This window comes from Chelonia mydas, chromosome 4, assembly GCF_015237465.2.
Source record: "Chelonia mydas isolate rCheMyd1 chromosome 4, rCheMyd1.pri.v2, whole genome shotgun sequence".
In the NCBI taxonomy this organism is placed as follows: domain Eukaryota; kingdom Metazoa; phylum Chordata; order Testudines; family Cheloniidae; genus Chelonia; species Chelonia mydas.
In genome coordinates, this window is record NC_057852.1 from 38,288,148 (window position 1) to 38,306,671 (window position 18,524).

The following is an 18,524-nucleotide window of genomic DNA, read 5'->3' on the forward strand; positions in this document are numbered from 1 at the left end:
GCAGAAGTAAGGGTGGCAATACCATACCATGCCATGCTTACTTCTATGCTTCTGCTGGCGGTGGCTCTGCTTTCAGAGCTGGACTTCTGGCCAGCAGCTGCTGCTCTCCAGCTACCCAGCTCTGAAGGCAGTGCTGTCGCCAGCAGCAGCACAGAAGTAAGGGTAGCAGTATTGCAACCCCCCCCCAGCCCCACAATAATCTTGTGACCAACCCTCCCACACAACTCCTTTTTGGGTCAAGATCCCTACAATTACAATACCGTGACATTTCAGATTCAAATAGCTGAAATCATGAACTTTACAGTTTTAAAATCCTATGACTGTGAAATTGATCAAAACAGACCGAGAATTTGGTAGGGCCCTACTCAGCAGATACATACTGTAGCGAAGTGAATACTCACCGGCACAGTGCCTCCTGCTGGTCATCTTGGGAATTAGCTCTTTCCAGCCTTTGGAGCTCCCTCTGCAGGCCAGTGTCTCACCTGCCACTGGCCCCATGTCCCTCCTGGACCCCAGTGACCTTTACCCTGGGGTTCTGTCCCAGCAGTACCCCCACACTCTGGGTCTCCCCTCCCAGGGGAACCCCCAACCCTCTAAACATACCTTGCCTCAGTGGAGACTGCTAGTCATCATCTAACCCCCGGTCACTGGGGCAGACTGCAGTCTAATGGCCACTCATCATTGGCAAGGGGTTAGGACCAGCTGCCTCAGCCTATTTCCAGGCTGCACCTCTGTAGGCCTTCACCAAGGCCTGCAGCTTGAGGGTTTACCAGGCTAGAGCTCCCCAGCTCCCTTTGCTCTTCCCCAGCACTGCTCCGTTTCAGGTACCTTGCTCCCCAGCAACTAGCTCTTCTCACTCCCAGGCTAGAGAGAGACTTCAGCTCCTGGCCCCCAGCCCTCTTATAAGGGCCAGCTGGGCCTGGATTGAACTAGCCACAACTGTGGTCAGCTACTCACTCAGCTTTTCCCAGCCACAGCCCTCTCCAGGGCTGCTTTTAACCTCTTCAGGGCCGGAGAAGGGTGACCACCCCACTACACATACAAAGCTTGTTTAGCTTATCTTTCAAGGCGACACATCTGGTGGTTTCTCATTCTAGTTTTAATGCCAAGGGACATGGTGAGAGTAAAGGGACAAAAGCAACCCTTCTCATATCCCTCTTTGAAAGCAGAACATAATTGTTAGCCATCCCATTCATTTGCAAGTAGGCAGAAAGATGGTTATATAATAAGGATATTTGCTTAATAAAAGTAACCTGCAAACCCAAATCCTTTTTAATTAAATAGCCTCTCTCATCATGATCCAAACTAAGCATTCTAGCACCCAAGGATAAGTCATGCTACCAGCTCTTCCAGTTGACTAATTCAGCCAAAACTAAATCCAGAGACTCAGATTCCAACCTGACTGGATTGGAATTTTCACAAGGGATATTGGGGGAGAAAGGAATCCTGCCCTTCAGGCCATGGAAAGCCTGTAGAGCTTCCCCTTAGAGGCCACTTCAGCTCAATAGCTGAAGTAATTCAGTCACTCTGTCACAGGCTGGTAGGGTTCTTTTGTTGATCCATCCTTTTAGCATGTTTTAGTATCCACAAAAAGAAACTGATTGATTCATGTTGGCTCTTCTGACAAAAGCAACTGGTGTCTAGGACGGGGAGACTTTATGGATTTGTTTTTAAAACCAAGTTACTCACATGGCCAAACTGCTGGAACATCAATAGAAGTCAGAAGGGATCATTTTGACCATCTAGGCTGATTTCCTGTATAATACACAAGCCATACAATTTCCCAGTAATAATTCCTGCTTCATTTCCAAGTCCAAGTCCTTCTTCAGATTCTGGTTGTGGGTTCTCTTTTGTCTGGAGAAAATCCTAATTTCAATCTGATTTGCTTGGATTGCAAATACTTGGCTAACATGTAACCTGAGATTTAATTTCTGCATAGTGTTTGGCTTGCAAATAAGATGTTACCTTCTCTACTGCTAAAGATGTATTTCAATGTATTATTTCCAGACCTAAAAAGGTATTCTCTATTTTTCCTCCTCATTTTTGCTTCCTCTAACAATGGTTCTGCACTATCAGCTATATATTAAGGTGATGACTCCACAGTATGCTCCCTGCCTCTCTAGAACCATCAGATGCTCCTTTGTGGAAATCTGTGGACATAGGCCTCCAGGGGAATTTGATGATAGGGATGAAAAGGAAGGTGCTGAGTTAGGAAGCAACTGCTTTCTGCAGTATGTGCCCTTACCTACTTGGATACCTACAGGTTATGCATCTTCCCAGTTCTACCACAGACTTCTTGTGTGGCCATGGGTAAGCCATTTAGATGGTTTGGGTATGTCTGCACTGAAATTAAAAATCCATGACTGGCTTATGCCAGTTGACTCAGGCTCATGAGCTGTTTAATTACCATGTAGATATTCAGACTTGGGCTGGAGGCAGCCCAGGTTCTAGGAGCCTGTGAGGTGGGAAGATCCCAGAGCTCAGGCTGCAGCCTGAACCTGAACATCTACACCACAATAAACAACTCCTCAACCCGAGCCCCATGAGTTTGAGTCAGCTGGTACGAGCCAGCCACAAGCTTTTAATTTCAGCGTAGACACACCTTTAGAGCCTCAGCACTAGTATCCCAACCTTACAAGGCTATTGTAAGGATTCATATATTAAAGATCGTGAGGCACTCAGATGCTAAAGTAATGGGGGCCATACAAGTACAATCAATAGATATTTGGGAAGGTGTTGTTTTTCTTTAAACAGTAGCAACTGTGGTTTGCACAACTGTGGGGGAAATCAGCCAATGATGTTCCCATTCCTAAAGCATGGATGGCTCCAACAGGGCTGCTGTGCAAGATTCTCAGGTTTTAGAGATCAAGCTGCTATGCCCTATACATTCTGTGGGGAAAAGGGTACATGTCTTCCCCAAGGAAAGAGGAGATAATAAAATCTCATGGAGTTTCCTGCCCCACTATATATGAATCTGCCATGGAAGATAAAACAAAGCTGTGAATTACTTTTTTTTTTTAAACAAAAATACCCCAAATTGTTTATATATCTTACTTTGTGTTCTTAAAAGACGCCCAGGCCTAGGCTAAGTGGGGATTCCTCAGGCATTTTTTCCTGTTTTCTCAGAGATCCCTTTATAATGTATTAGAGCAGAAATAAATCTCCAGTGCTGACTCATCTCTGATTTCCATTCATTCCAATTTTATATGCACACGTGAATAGTCATATGTCATTAAAAGATCTATAGCAGTGAATATTATCCACACAAGGATCTTATTTGAAGTGAAAAAAATTAATTTGTTCTGAAATTAGCTCTATGGAGTTCAGAAGAAACAAAAATTCAAGTGTCATGTCAATCTCCAGCTGCCTGAGACTTTTAAAGTATTTGTATAGATAATATTTTGTGCTTTTGAGAGACATATGTAATTTTAGACAGGTGATTTATGGTTACCTATAAAAAAAGTAAAATCTTCATTGACCAAATGAGGGCCCTGGGACCAGTGGTCCATGTCATTATAGATACTATGGCTCTGCCCTAGGCCACTTATGGTCTGCCACCAAACCTCATCTTTCAGATCTCAAAAACTTTTGGAAAAACACCCATCATGGTCAAGTATTTAATCAAGTTATTAACACACAAGGCAGTGCATAATAGGTTAGTGAAGAAATTAAAAGCCCTGCACCACTAACAACTTCAGCAAACCACTCTTCTCTGTGAGCACGTCAAATTTGAAATAAATAGCAATTTCCCCTTAGGAATACCAGTGCCAGAATCTCACTTCCAAATGTTTCCATCTACCACCCAGAAAAACCTGAACCAGACAGTAGTAAGTAAAATCCAAAGTGGAAATAAAACACTTTACACAGACATGGCATCTTCCATAGTGCCAACTCAATCTGGATTCCTTGCCTTTATTGCGACAATGGAGAAATTTCATTTGCCAAAGTGGACTGCTCTACTGATTGTGTATTTTCATTGAAAAAGTAACCTAGAACCTTTCTAGTTGAAGAATCCTGAATCAAGGAACTTCATAGTTTGAATTGTACCTTTCTCAGATATCCAATGATATCCTGAGCATCCCAGTTAAGAAGGCATGAGTACATGCTGCTCTCTGTTATTTTTAGGATACCAAGAGGGGCTTCAAATAAGTGGTAAAGAAGCGACTGATAAGAAACACTATAATGTGACTTTTCTATGGCCCATTCCCTGTCAGATTCAACCTCTTGTAATTTGTGGATCCAGTTTTCTGCAAACTGAATTCCCTCCTTGCCCTTAGCACCAGCTCTCACACCCAATATCCTGAGATACCGATAGAAAATACTGTCCTCAAGATCCTCTGCGTCTTTGAAACTCAATCATATTAGCTTCCAAAATGCCCATTCTTTTTTCATTAGAGAATACCAAATCCAGAGCATTCATATCTCACCTTAGTTTTCCTAATTTCAGGATAGGGATGCCACACACTCAGCTTTTAAATATTCATTAGTAGATACCTTCTCCTAGATTTAAATACTGAAATTTTCATTGGACTCATTTTAACTCAGGTTTTCAGACTAAGCTGTTGTCAGCAATACACTTATAGGTTACACAGCTATTACCATGTATGGGTATGTGATGTACATCATTTTATTCACAGCTGGTGAAAATAAATTCACCTCAAACATTTTTTGGATTTTTCTTTTTCATTTGACATCAGAATTTACAAATTCCTGCATTCTCCTGCATTATAATTAAATATACAAGATTATGACAACCACATTTGTAGTTGTCTAGAAAATAAGAGATAGGTGATGTCTTTAAGGAGTGAAAACCAACCTCTAGCACAATGTTCTTAGTGCTGCTATTCATAGTAGGAATACTAGTGTAATCATATGAGCACAACTTAATTTAGCACTGTAAATGTCTCAGATAGACATACATACCTGAAGGTCAGGTGATGTGCTCAGTGACGTAGCAGGGATTTCTGGAATCTCCCACTTTTGTTCTAGTTTTACAGCAAAAATCATGTAAAAATACTCCTGACTCATCAAAAAAAAAAAAAAAAAAACCATAAAAAAGGAAGGGTGAAGGTGTTTTTGCAGGGAAATATGAAGATTCCTCATAGAAAATTGCTTCAAAGGAAAGAAGTAAGCAAGCAGTGAATGACGTGGCGGCAGCTTCTGCTGCTGCTTACGCAACTGAAGTAGATGTCCCCAAAGAGCACTTATCCACCACCAAGGAAGAGACATGTGCTTAACTTTACACACTGTGACTAGTCCCATTTAAGTTGATGCATATAGTTAAGCATATGCAAAGGTCTTCTCAGGATTTCCAATTTCAGGATCAAGGCACAAGGTGGCAATAATAAATAATACTGAACTATAATATTACTGCTAATTGCAATTCTGTCCTTAGGCTACATTTGAGAAGCTGGAAAGTAGATCGAGATGCTGAATAGCAAAATATTACAGTAGCAAAAGCTGTTCAAGAATATGAAGAAACTGTCAGCCATAGGTAAACAAAATATATACCAAATATGCTTTCATTATTATGTTTGCCTAATTAAGTTCCTTATCAGTGATGCTTCAGATAACCAAAACATAACAATTTGTTTTTAAGAAATGAAACAAATAATTCTGATACCTAGATTGAATATATTTTGCACAATCACTTAAATTATTTCCATGGCATACATACAACTCTAGTCCTTTTTGAGCTTTCTGTAAGCTGAAAATTTGTATTTACTGTTCTATTTGGGCAGGGGAAGCAAGAAGAGGATGGCATCACCACAGTTATATTCCCCTAACTCTGTTTGATTCCATGTTTATGAAAAATGTTTTGCTTTTACAAGCACTTCAGAACAATGGGAGAATTCCATCTCATTTCTGAAAGAGTCTCCTGGGATTAAAATATTATCCATCGTTTAGAATTTCTTGAGAAGCTAGACAGTGCATCTGTGAATTTTAACATTATCAGATATAAAGAGATATAATGTACTAGCAAAACTTCTAGTCAAATGTAATCCAATACAATATAATAAGGGTTTATTCCAGGCAAAATAAAGCAATGTAAGAATAATGAGAAGCTGGTCAAAATGTACAAAACAAATGCAAATCTGTAAAAACATTCCATGACACTGTTTTTGCCTTTTATCGTGTGTGTGTGTGTGTGTGTGTGTGTGTGTGTGTGTGTGTGTGTGTGTGAGAGAGAGAGAGAAAGAAATGTCAATATTTTGACATTTTCCAGTCAGCTATAAAACAGCATTATACTCAGTAAATTATTTATTATACAACTGCTTGCCCTAGAGACAGAAATAAGAACCAGCCACAATAATCTGCCTTGGTAGGTGGATGCACAGAGGAGAGGTAAATAGCCTTCCTCCTATACAGTTTGCATAAGGACCAGCCACAATTGCAGCCTGCACCATCCTAAAGACAAATCTATGGTCTGTGTTTAACAAACACATTACTTCTATTTTGAAGACCATTTCTCTCTTCAATCTGATTTAGGTGACTAGAGGAGCCCTCTGGGCATGGATTTTCCCTTTGCAACATGGAAAGCTTATCGCTGCCATGCTGGCAGCTTGCTTGGCACTGCCTAGATGACATTTATTGGAGCGCCATACAGAAGGTGATTCAGAGTTCAAGGCGATGGGCTTGGAGCACAGAGAAGTTGGTCTATTCTGTGGCTAGATTTCTATGTGGAAATCCAGGCAGAAAATACAGCTCAGATCTGTTACCTCCCTGAGTATCCCCTCTGTGTCTACACCTCAACTGTTGCAAGTGGATCCATCAGCTATCATGGAAAGGAAGCCCAGCAAGACTGTAGCCATAACTATGGGATTGAGAGGGGATGCAGTCTCCAAAACCCAAAACTACTAAACCATTACATTTGAAGAAGTCTGTGACAAAAAACTAACATTTTTTCTCCCCTCTCTTAGTGGCCTCCTGCGTCCTTCCCCCCCCCCCCACCACCAAATGGGTGGGAACAATAGGGAGGAAGTGATGTAGTTCTTCGTCAATATTTTTCATTTTCACTGACTGAATTCTCTTAGAAGACAGGCTCAAGGCTTGCTTGAGGGCAGCAGATGGAGGTGAAGGTGGTCTGTTTTCTCTTTGTTTGCTTTCTCCTTCTTCAACCACATTTTTTTCCTACTTGGATTCTCTCTTTGCAGCACAAGCACATTGAAACGGACAATAAACTGTCACTTTCAGACAGTGCTTCGCTGCAAGAGCCTTGTCTCCAAATCAGATGTTTTCATTCCCATTTCCCCATAGCACCACTTGTAACACAAATAGCTTTTTTTTTCCAAAGAAAGTTAGTTCTCAATTACTAGGAGCTACAGTCAATCCCAAATCCTTTTCTTCAAAAGGTCTAGGGAGGCTGCAACTACATTAATACATTACAGTCAGAATATCAGCAGTTTCCTAGACAGACTTAGAGCCAAGCTTGTTTTCCCTCAAGCCCATCTGCTCTAAACTCCTTTGCACTGCATCACAGTTTCGGTTGTCAGGAGTCATGCTGGGGATCAGTCTTGCTCTGAATTGCATTTGGCTGTCTACAGCTCCAAAGCAATGTTTTGGCTACTTTAGATCACCCCATTTTCCCCATACATGTCTTGTTAGGATTGGGAAGAAGGTGACCTAGTTGCTGCAATGGTGGTCTACACTGTTACCTGGGTTTTCTCAGAACAGCGGTAACTTAACTGGTTCTCTCTAGGCGGTGCCAGGAATAAATCAAGGGAACACAGCACTTCTACCTCATGAAAGATTGATATAAACCAGAATGCTTTCATCTAGAACTACTTTTTAATTTGATCTCAAGCACACACACATATGCTGTCACAGTAGCATTAGAGCATTTCAAAACAAGTATAGTTACCTAGAGTTCAGAAATGGTTTCGAGGTATTAGCAGCCAATCTTCCAGCAGTGCTGCCTTCCAGCTAGCTGCTGGGGAACTTAGCTGTCCAATCCCTGCCCAAAGAAAGCTTCCTCAGACTGCTCCAAAGCATATTCTTTAGCCTAAGCACATAACCTATAGTGACTCCTAGTGGATCATCAATTCTCCTAATTTCAGCAAAAATACTCATTATCTCTTATCAAAAGATTTCTAGTCATAACAACAATATGTCAGGGGCACTTAAAACCAAGGTTACTATTCACTCACTTTCTTCCATGCTTGTTAACTTTCTGTCCCATCCTCTCATTCTGATTAAACTGCAAGTATGCAGCTGTCTGATCTTGTCTCACAAAGGCCTAAGATTTTCCTAGCTTCCAATGTTTGGTTTTCAGCTGGCAGTGGCTGAACATACAAAATTGCTGACTGCAGTACTGTCAAATTCTGGGGTACATGCAGAAATGTCAAATTCTGGGGTAAAATACACCACCCGTGAGATTTCCTCATACTCAAGGAAATTGTCAGTGTCAGGTGAAATGGCTTGCCAGGAGCCTTACACAGTTAGACCAATTCAAAAAAACCAGAATGGATTCAAAAACTAGGCCCATAATGTTACTTGCACTTCCTGTAAAACATTTCATTTAAGGATGTCACAGGAAATTAAATATAACATTGTCAGGTAGGTAATTAACATCATTAAGGCTCATATTTAGTGAAACTCATTAATTTCTATGTAGCTCACGAGAGCATTCACCACATTTACAATCTAGAGATTTTACTATGAGGGTTGTTCAATTTGCAAGTAAAACTTGCGTTTTCTAACAGTCACAAAATGACTCTGGAATCTGACAGTCAAATTGGATTCTTTCCATCTCATGCAGCATCACCAGCATGAGAGGCTCTGCGGGCCCAGTTATGCCTATAGAGACACCTGCACAACACCACCGTCTCCTGATTATGCTTTCAGCAACACTTTTTCCAACTACACTGATGGCTAATGCAGTTGACAGGTGTCACTGAGGGCATAATCTGAACACAATGATGTTTAGATGTTGCTAATGGCATACTTTGGCCTGCAAAGGCTCTATTACTTGCGATGAGACAAGAGATGGAAAGAATCAAATTTGACTGTCAGAGCCTGGGTGTATCTATTGGGCACACAGTTAAAAAACAGAAAGAAACCTCTTTTTACTTGCAAACTGAGTAAGCTTGAGGTAGAAATCATTGCACTACATTGAACATGGAAACCCCAGGACACTGCCCTTCCCACAGTGTCGTTTCTACAGAGTCACAGCTCAGAATAAAACAGAGCTTTCAGTATTTCCAAAACTGCAAAACTTCTATGCCAGTCTGTATGATTCAGTCAAAAACACATTCTACACTGATCATATGCATTTGATTATGTGTATTCAGTTTGATATAGTGTCCAGCCCACAAGAGTCTGGTGGGGGGGGCAGTTTTAATACCAAAAGTGGATGTTTTGTATATAATCTACAAACTGATTTGTTTGCTTGAATTTACTGAATACTTTTGAATGATGAATTGATCTGAAAATACTGGGACTGGTTCATCATTACTCTGTTGCAAAGTCAACTAGAAAGAAAAATATCATTTTTGATTTAGTGAATGCTACTTGACCTTCTATAGTTAAAACATTGCAGACTTTAGAAGCCTGTTTACTTCTAGAGTCTTTATGGTGGGTGCTATCATTAAAATGGTAAGAGAGGCTGTCAAGGTTCCTTCCCCACTCTGAACTCTAAGGTACAGATGTGGGGACCTGCATGAAAGACCCCCTAAGCTTATTCTTAACAGCTTAGGTTAAAAACTTCCCCAAGGTACAAACTTTGCCTTGTCCTTGAACCCTATGCTGCCACCACCAAGCGTTTTAAACAAAGAACAGGGAAAGAGCCCACTTGAAGACGTCTTCCCCCAAAATATCCCCCCCAAGCCCTACACCCTCTTGCCTGGGAAAGGCTTGATAAGAATCTTCACCAATTTGTACAGGTGAACACAGACCCAAACCCTTGGATCTTAAGAACAATGAAAAAGCAATCAGGTTCTTAAAAGAAGAATTTTAATTAAAGAAAAGGTAAAAATCACCTCTGTAAAATCAGGATGGTAAATACCTTACAGGGTAATCAGATTCAAAACACAGAGAATCACTCTAGGCAAAACCTTAAAATTACAAAAAGGTACAAAAACAGGAATATACATTCCATTCAGCACAGTGTATTTTATCAGTCATTAAATAAAAGGAAATCTAATGCATTTCTAGCTAGATTACTTACTAATTTAACAGAGTTTCTGAGATTGCATTCCTGATCTGTTCCCGGGAAAAGCATCACACAGACAGACAGACCCTTTGTTCCCCCGCCCCGTCTCAATTTGAAATTATCTTGTCTCCGTATTGGTCATTTTGGTCAGGTGCCAGCAAGGTTATCTTAGCTTCTTAACCCTTTACAAATGAAAGAGTTTTGCCTCTGGCCAGGAGGGATTTTATAGCACTGTATACAGAAATGTGGTTACCATTCCCTTTATATTTATGACAGAGGCTTTCAACAGACTCTTGTTGTAAGAGTTCCAACTTCTCTGCTACTTCCTTTTCTTGTTTTTTTTTCAAATCCCCCTACCCCAAATGCAGAAACATAATTCTAATGAACTGTTATAGCCAAGATTTTACTCATGCAGCCCCCTTCCCTCACCAAGATATTTTAAGTCATGGTGTCATTTGTACATTGGATTACACTCACCATATCTGGCAATAAATATGATGCCATATAGAGGAATACAATTCTATTTATTGCGGGAAGCACATATTGACTTTTGTGCTTTTTAAACTACAACCATGGCATTGATTTAGTGTACATTTTGCATTTAAAATTATTTATCTAGATTTTCTTAAGGTTGCCCATTAGTGTGGTATTAAGGGACTATAGTTTCTATATTGCTGCTCACTGATTAGTAAATTAGGAAGTTCTTTTTTTGTTCATTGTTTTGGAGTATGCTTTGGAGTTTTGACCAGATTTTATTTTCAGCATAATGGCAATATACTACATTTTTAACAGCAATATGACTGCAAGTGTTATCATAATGTATAGTGACTGTACTATCAATACGGCTACTATAATGTAATGTACATGCTGTGTAACAATCATGTCCCAATAATGTTAATGCCAGTTCACCTTCTCTTTGATGTCACTGTAATTCCACAGTAAAACTTTGTCTGCTGTTCATGCATAAATAAATACAATATAAGCAATAATGGATGCCCAGATGTATAAAGCAAGGTAGTAATTTCATCAAGAAGCCCTACTGACAAAATAAATCAAAACGAGCTATGTAAATGAGCTATGATAAAGTAAATCAAAATGAGCCTATTCACACATGGACACTTATTCTCTGGTGACAGAAAAAGGACTATGAATTCAGTCACCCAGATGTTTGTCAAACCAAAGAAAGGGTATTCAATTGTTTAAGTTTCTTTAAAGCAAGGCTGCCCTCAATATTCCAATCCTAATTTGTTTCCTGCCAAACACACTTACCTAAAAGTGAATGAGTATAAGCTTTGTTCTATAGTTGCTAGTCTTGATATAGCAATGGGAAAGATGAGGCAGCCGGGGACCTAGTTCTCGGTGGTGTTGATCTAACATATATTGCAGTCTGGACACAACGCATGTACACCAAGAAGCCTATGCCTTTGTCAGGGATGTGGCTGGAGCAAAGAAATGACTCCCCCTTTGGCTTTAAGTCTCTTACACACTTCTTTTCCTCAGGTTTTCCTCATCTGTCAAATGGAAAACAACTTCAGCATACAGTGGTGTTATGAGGAACATTAGTTAATGTCTATAAAATTGTATGTGGATGCTAGAGATATGATGTTTGGATCAGACCTGTCTGCCTAAAGGGCACAACTGAACCGCAGAATCCAAACAATCTTGAACTTGGAGGTTGAAATCAGGAGCCAAACTTTCCCAATCTTTGGGGATGTTGAGACTGAGGCTGTTGTAAAGGTAGATTTGAATAAACTATTATACAGACCCAGACCAGGAGCTCAGAGCTAGAGCTGTGGCTCAGGCCCATCTCTACTGTTAAGGGATGTGCTGTACTTGCCAAAAGAACAATGATCAGAATATCAGACAAAATAGGCTCCATTGATATAGTTAATAATCCACTTCTATTTCATTAACATAGTATTTGAAATTTAAAATTGTAATTTCAGGACAACCTGCTGATGGAGTCTGCAAAATTTCAGGAGCAGAGCCTCAGCTAGTGTAAATTGTAATACTGTTAGGTACAAGGATGTGGCAATATTGCCTACTGGTCAGAGCAGGTATTCCAAGGAAGGAAACAAAAGTGAACCAGACCCAGAGTCAGAGCCAGGAACCTGATCCAAGGATCAGAACCAGGTTACCGGGATTCAGGGAAGGCAGGAGCAGGGCTGGATCCAAGGCAGGAGTGAGTTTGGAACAGGACTGGAACACAGCAGGAGCAAACACAGGTGCAGGCAAATGCTTTAAACACACAGGGCCCTAATGCTGTTGCTGGTATTAAGAGCAGATCTGCTGATCCCTTCAGCCAGTCAGGTGGTTGGGCCAATCAGACAACTCAACTAAGGTCCAGCTGCACTCATTAGACTGCCTGCAGGTTGAGCTAGCAGGTAAGCAGTCTAGCTGTGGGCCCTTACTCCTGACATATAGTTCCATTAGTTATATATTGCCGACAAAGTGATTGGTAAAGATATAAAACATGGCTTTTTAACCGTTAGAATAATTAGCTCGTTTATCTGACCATTTGAGCTTTTACACTGAGCCATAGCACATTTCATTTATGGTTTAAATCCCTTACCTGTCAAAGCATACATAGTGCTACAATATATTGCAAATAAGACAGTGTGTGGAAAATCACTATTAAGAAATAGTAGCAGGCTAAAATTCTTCATATTTTCTTTACATTCCTGTCATGGACTTTCAAGTATTCAATGAACAACCCATTCTGCTGTTAAATTTCAAGGTGTATTCTGGTTTTTGTTCGTTTTGTTGTTCTGTTTTACCATAACTGGAAAAAAAATTTTGTTCAAAAATCATAACAACTCTGATTTCAACAAAGCATCAGCGATACAATAATGAAATTCAGGCAAATAAGATGACATCATGTGGTATATTTCATCCACTCAATCTATAGAGTTTCTGTGCCAAAATTCAATCAGGGAATACATATCTGGGGTAGTCAGATAATCAAGGATACCTGTATTAGTCATAAAACAACAAGAGGGGAATAGTAACAGTTCACTAACAAAACAGGAGATTCTAATTTACTATAGCTTTCTGAATAGTCTTGACTAAATATTACATATTGTAATTTAGAGATCTTCAAATATTTGTTTGTAATATGAACAACAGGGCTCTATGAATAAGAAAAAGTATGAATTCAAAGTATTATTTATTACAAAAGTCACAATTCTCAATTCATCTCAAATGTGCGTGTCTGTACACATCGTAGATGTTTTGGCAGTGGGCACTTGAAAATACTTATAATGGATAGACATACAAACTGAGGTAAACAAGTAAAAACTAGCATTTGTTCAGCATTAAAGCTCAGTTCTATTATAAAACATGACACCTCCTTACTCTGATTTGCTACCCAGGTGCATTCAGAATCATACCTGATTAATTTACTAACTAAAATAAATGGCTACTACTTCTACTTTGTGTTAGCACTGCAGAGCTAACAGAGTTCTAAGGAAGTGAAGTGAATTCTATTTCTGTTTTAACAGAATTATTGTTAACTGAAGGCAGAATCTTCATGATCAGTGATGCATAAGCCAGAAAAAAAAAAAAAAAAAAAAAACACAGCTTCAGTTTTCAAATTCCTGGCTGAATCTGTAAGGGTAGGAAGATCTTAGATCTAATCTTTATAAATAATAAATTGAACAGAGACTCTATATGAGGTCATGGAGAACAATAAATATAAAAGCCCTGAATGCCATCTCTACAGAGTAAAAAAAAAGGTAGAATCACAATTTAAGTTGAATGTAGCAGAAGAAAGGGAAGAAATTCCAGATAAGAAGACTACTTTTACAATGTTAATATAGCCAAATTATACACACTATAAAGTTTATTAAATATCATCTGCTACCTGACTACTGATGAGATTCCTGACATGGTATAAATTACCAGGACCTGGTTTTAGGACTCCACCAACCTTGCTGATGTTCATGGGATATCAGAGACCTAAAGCAGGCCAGTAAGATGATGCATACATAGTTTTCCCATGTGACCAAAAATGCAAAAAAGTCTCCACCACAAAAATGAAGATCAGGGGAAAGCCAGAATGGGAGAGGAATAAGGCAGAAGGCTGAAATCCTGGCTCCGCTGAAGTCAATGGCAATACTCCCTTTCTCCTATCTTCATTGCTTTAGCTTCTCATTGCCAGATTGACAATCATTACCACGCTGAACACCACCCCACACACACACACAAATTAAAGAATTATCCTTAACCTGGGAGAAAGTTAGCAAATTGTAATTACTAGTGACAATCAGGAGACTCTAGAAAATTGGTATTTAAAGTTATGTATTACACGTTAAAGTACAGCAATAAAATTAGCAGCCCTGAAACTGATATATATTTTAACATAAAATCATATTGGCAGACACTATTCATATAAAATATCTATCAAGGTCAGAGGTGGAAGTAAGCCGGTACGCCCCGGTATGGCATGCCGGTGTGCCGTACTGGTGTGGATCAGCTTCCCCAGGCGCAATTTAAAGGGCCTGTGGCTCCCAGTAGTGGCTGCAGCTTCCGGCCCTTTAAATTGCTGCCAGAGCCCCGCTGCTGGAGCCCTGGGGTAGTGGCGGCGGGGCTGGGGCGGAGATTTAAAGGGCCCGGGGCAGTAGCAACGGCTGAGCCCTGGGCCCTTTAAATCATCCCTGGAGCCCCGCCGTCGCTTCCCCAGGCCTCTGGCAGGCTCCGGGGATGATTTAAAGGGCCCGGTGCAGTAGTGGCGGCCGGAGCCCTGGGGAAGCGGCGGTGGGGCTCCGGGGACGATTTAAAGGGCCCAGGACTCCTGCTGCCGCTACCACCCAGGGCCCTTTAAACTGCTGCTAGAGCCCCCGGCTGCCGCTGTTACCCCGGGGAGGGGGAAGGAGGCACTTGCCGGTACTGGGTGGGCCAGGGCTGGCTCTGACCTCCCCCAGCCCCGCCCCTTCTGCCCTAGGCCCCGCCCCTTCCGGGGGCCAGAGCCAGCCCCAGCCCAGCCCCGTACCGGTAAGTCCCTAGACTTACTTTCACCCCTTACCACCACTCAAGGTATCCAATTGTCATAAAAATAATTGTGCTTAATAAAAGTGACAAGCAAGGCCAGCCTTACCCGATATGTTCCACTATAACACAAAAAGAAGATACAGAGATAGAGATAACATACAGGCTAGACAAGAAAATTATTTCACAAGTTTATAAACACACAGTAGCTCTGGTAGTCTGAGTTCACCGTCAAACAATAACTAATGAAATAGTATATACTATAAGTGAAGGAGTAGCAGTTAATTGCTTGAAGTGTGAATGATCTAATCAAGAATAAGCACACAAATCTACTCATTTTGTTTTCATAAAACTCGGAATGACCTCTATTACCACAAGTAGAGGGAGTTTGTGCATGTCTGTGTGTATATATATATATAAAAAAAAATTAAAAAGAGATGGAAATGCTTGCTACACAGCATTATCTCTCCCCAACCCTCCCTGGGGACATTCAAAAGCTCTTCATTTGGAGCACTACTGAGTAGCTTCCATGATTTTGGAGGTGGGGCAGGGTATGAAAGGGGTGGAGCTCTCTGTGTCATGAACTTCACCATTTCTAAGAAGTGCCATTGGAAAGTATAAAGGGGAAAAGATATAATATGATGTTAGTTGAAAAATATGTCACTGTGTAACTAAATATTATCATAATGCATGCTCATCCTGAGGCATGCATTTCCTTAACTTTGTTATTTCTTAAATTATGAGTGCTTAGTTGTGTGGCCTAAATATCACATGGGATATTTGTTTTCAATAAATTCCACTTTAAGGTGAGCGAAGACAGGAGTGATTAAGTAGCTTTACTGTACTTAGCAATCTCTAGTTGGCATATGTTTATATTAAGTTTGACATGTATATGTTTGGACCTATGCAGGGGTGAAAGTAAAATTCCTCTCTTACCAGTATGGGGCGGGGCAGCTTTGCCTCCCCACAAAGGGGTGGGGCCTTGGGCGGAAGAGGCAGGGCTGGGGGGGGGGGGTCAGCATCCCCTAGCCAGCCCGCCCGCACTGCCCAGAGCTCCAGCGGCGATTTAAAAGGCTTGGGGCTGGGCCCCAGGTCCTTTTAAATCGCTGGCCCTGGGGTAGCTGCTCCTTTTACCCCCCCGTCAGCGGCCCGGGGGGGGCAAAAGGGGCAGGGATGTTAAAGCGCTGCCGCGGCCATGCTTTAAGCAGGGTCACGGCAGCACTTTAAAGTCAGCGGTACCAGCCAGTACAGGCGGCCACTTTTTACCGGTATGCCGTACCTGCCCGTACCGCCTTACTTGCGCCCCGGGGCCTATGTATTTCAGAGGGATGTTCCTGCACACTTGCAAGGATTTTGTTATGAGGGCTCTTATTTAATAAAATTAATGCTCTTCAAAATTTTCCACATACTTTATGATACCCTGCCAGATACCAACCAGACATGTAATATCTGTGGAGGCCCTAATATTTCCAGCTCTGAATATTCCCAAATGGAATAGTTAGCTACTATTTCGTATTCCTGTTACAATGTTTTGCACATGAATTACTTTAAAATCATTCTGAGATTCATACAGGAATTTGAAATGATACAAAATGTAGTTATTCTCATGAGTAATTTAGGCATGTCATAAACATAAATTGTTACCTTATTATTTTCATTTTATGATTTGTGACAATAGAATGGATTACTTGTGACATTAGAATGGATTACATCTGTACTGTTTTCTGCTTTGCTGATGATTTTTGTCATAGGAATGAAGATGAGAACAAGAAAGAATGAAAATCAGTTCTCATTCTTCAATGTAAGCCATTTGCATGACAGTCTTAAAATTGAAATGAGTGGAGAAAATACAACACACATTCAATTCTAGTAACAAGAATTGAAGGCTTAATGCAAAAATAATATAAAATTAACTAATTTATATGACAACTTCATTATAATCTTTTAATTCTATCCTACAACATCTGAAGGCAAGCAAAAGATTATGACTCTGAAGTTGTCAAAATAATGACTGAGATTTATACCTTCCTCCCCCAACTCCTTGTTACAGTGTGTGTCATTACAATAAAGTATTTTGGTGCCATTTTTTGTACTAGTTATATGCCTTGGCAGAAGAATCTGAAAGTTTATGGGTCATTTTTAACATTCTGCATTTGGTTCTACTGGTAATTCCTACACCTATTCCTATCTATGGGCACAACTTCCTGAATATGTGGGTATAGGATCACAGAGCTAGCCAACTGCAATGTAGAATATTAAGATCATTAGACTGCCACCTCTTTGTTGTCTGGTATGTTATAATATTTCACAGAATATGCAGACATACCAATTCTGATAAATCATATTGTGATACATATAGGAAAGGTGGTAGAAAATGGCACAAACATAATAAATACTTACTGTTGTTTTAAAGTAATATCCGAGTCATTTTCAGATGCCTGCAACTGATTCCTGTAACTGATAAATGCCCAAACTGACATTAGAATCCAACATTCCTGTATATTTCAATAGCTGAGTAAGAGACTAGCTTGATGAATTACATTTTAAATAAATACCACACCCCTAGTATAACTGGATTTCCCAACAGTGCCAAAATATAAGGAGAACTGTAGGGGACCAGGAAAGAGCACAGCAGCAAAGCACTTCTGCACTAAATGGCCCTGAGATCTGACACAATTTCAGGGTAACTGTACCTCTTAACCCTCTGTGGTGTGCACAAGGGATGCCCCTTAGGTCTCAGACCGTTAGCCGCCACATCTCTATGGCAGGGAACTGTGTTCCTCTCCCTCCAGATGAGGAATTTGGGCTTCTGCCTCATCCCCCACAATTCACTGTGATTTTCACAGCAGTCTGACCTTAGCTCAGCTCCTGCAGTTTTGTTTTCTCTTAGGAGGTATGACAGTGTTACCAGAGAGCAGCCAGCCTTCAAAAACCAAAGCACATTTATTTTTAAGAAATAAGCATTAGAGAGAAAACATCATAAAACAATAAAAGGTCTACACGCATGCTAAACTTACCAGAAGTCACCCGTCTTCTACATATGGAATCTGGTAGGGTTTAAAGTCCTTCAAACCCTTCCTGCAGTGCTTGCCCTTTTGTTTATAACCTCATGTCAGTTTGAGCTGGCCCTTTGATCACAAGCTCTTTCTTTGTCTCCTGGGCCTCTTGAACCTGGTCTGAACGAATATATGCAATCCTCCCCAGGTGCCAGGACTTCTCTGGAGTTATCTGTTCCAGGTCTGCAGTAATTACCCCCTACTGATTTTAGTTCCTGGATGGAGCTCAAGAAGCCAGTATAGAATTCCTTGTTCACAGAGGTACAGATAACATTTATAAAGTTAATACTGTTAATATAAAGGTAATATTGCATGTGTTTATAATATCTATC

The 18,524-nt window shown here is 40.5% G+C and overlaps 1 long non-coding RNA gene across 1 annotated transcript; it reads right to left on the minus strand.

The window, feature by feature from the left end:
* Window positions 1-10,717: 10,717 nt before the first annotated feature.
* LOC122465535 lies at window positions 10,718-18,282 on the minus strand. The gene is made up of 3 exons (XR_006290452.1): window positions 18,154-18,282; window positions 17,537-17,593; window positions 10,718-11,661 (listed from the first exon to the last, which is right to left on the minus strand). It is a non-coding gene; the product is annotated as an uncharacterized LOC122465535 (long non-coding RNA).
* Window positions 18,283-18,524: the final 242 nt, after the last annotated feature.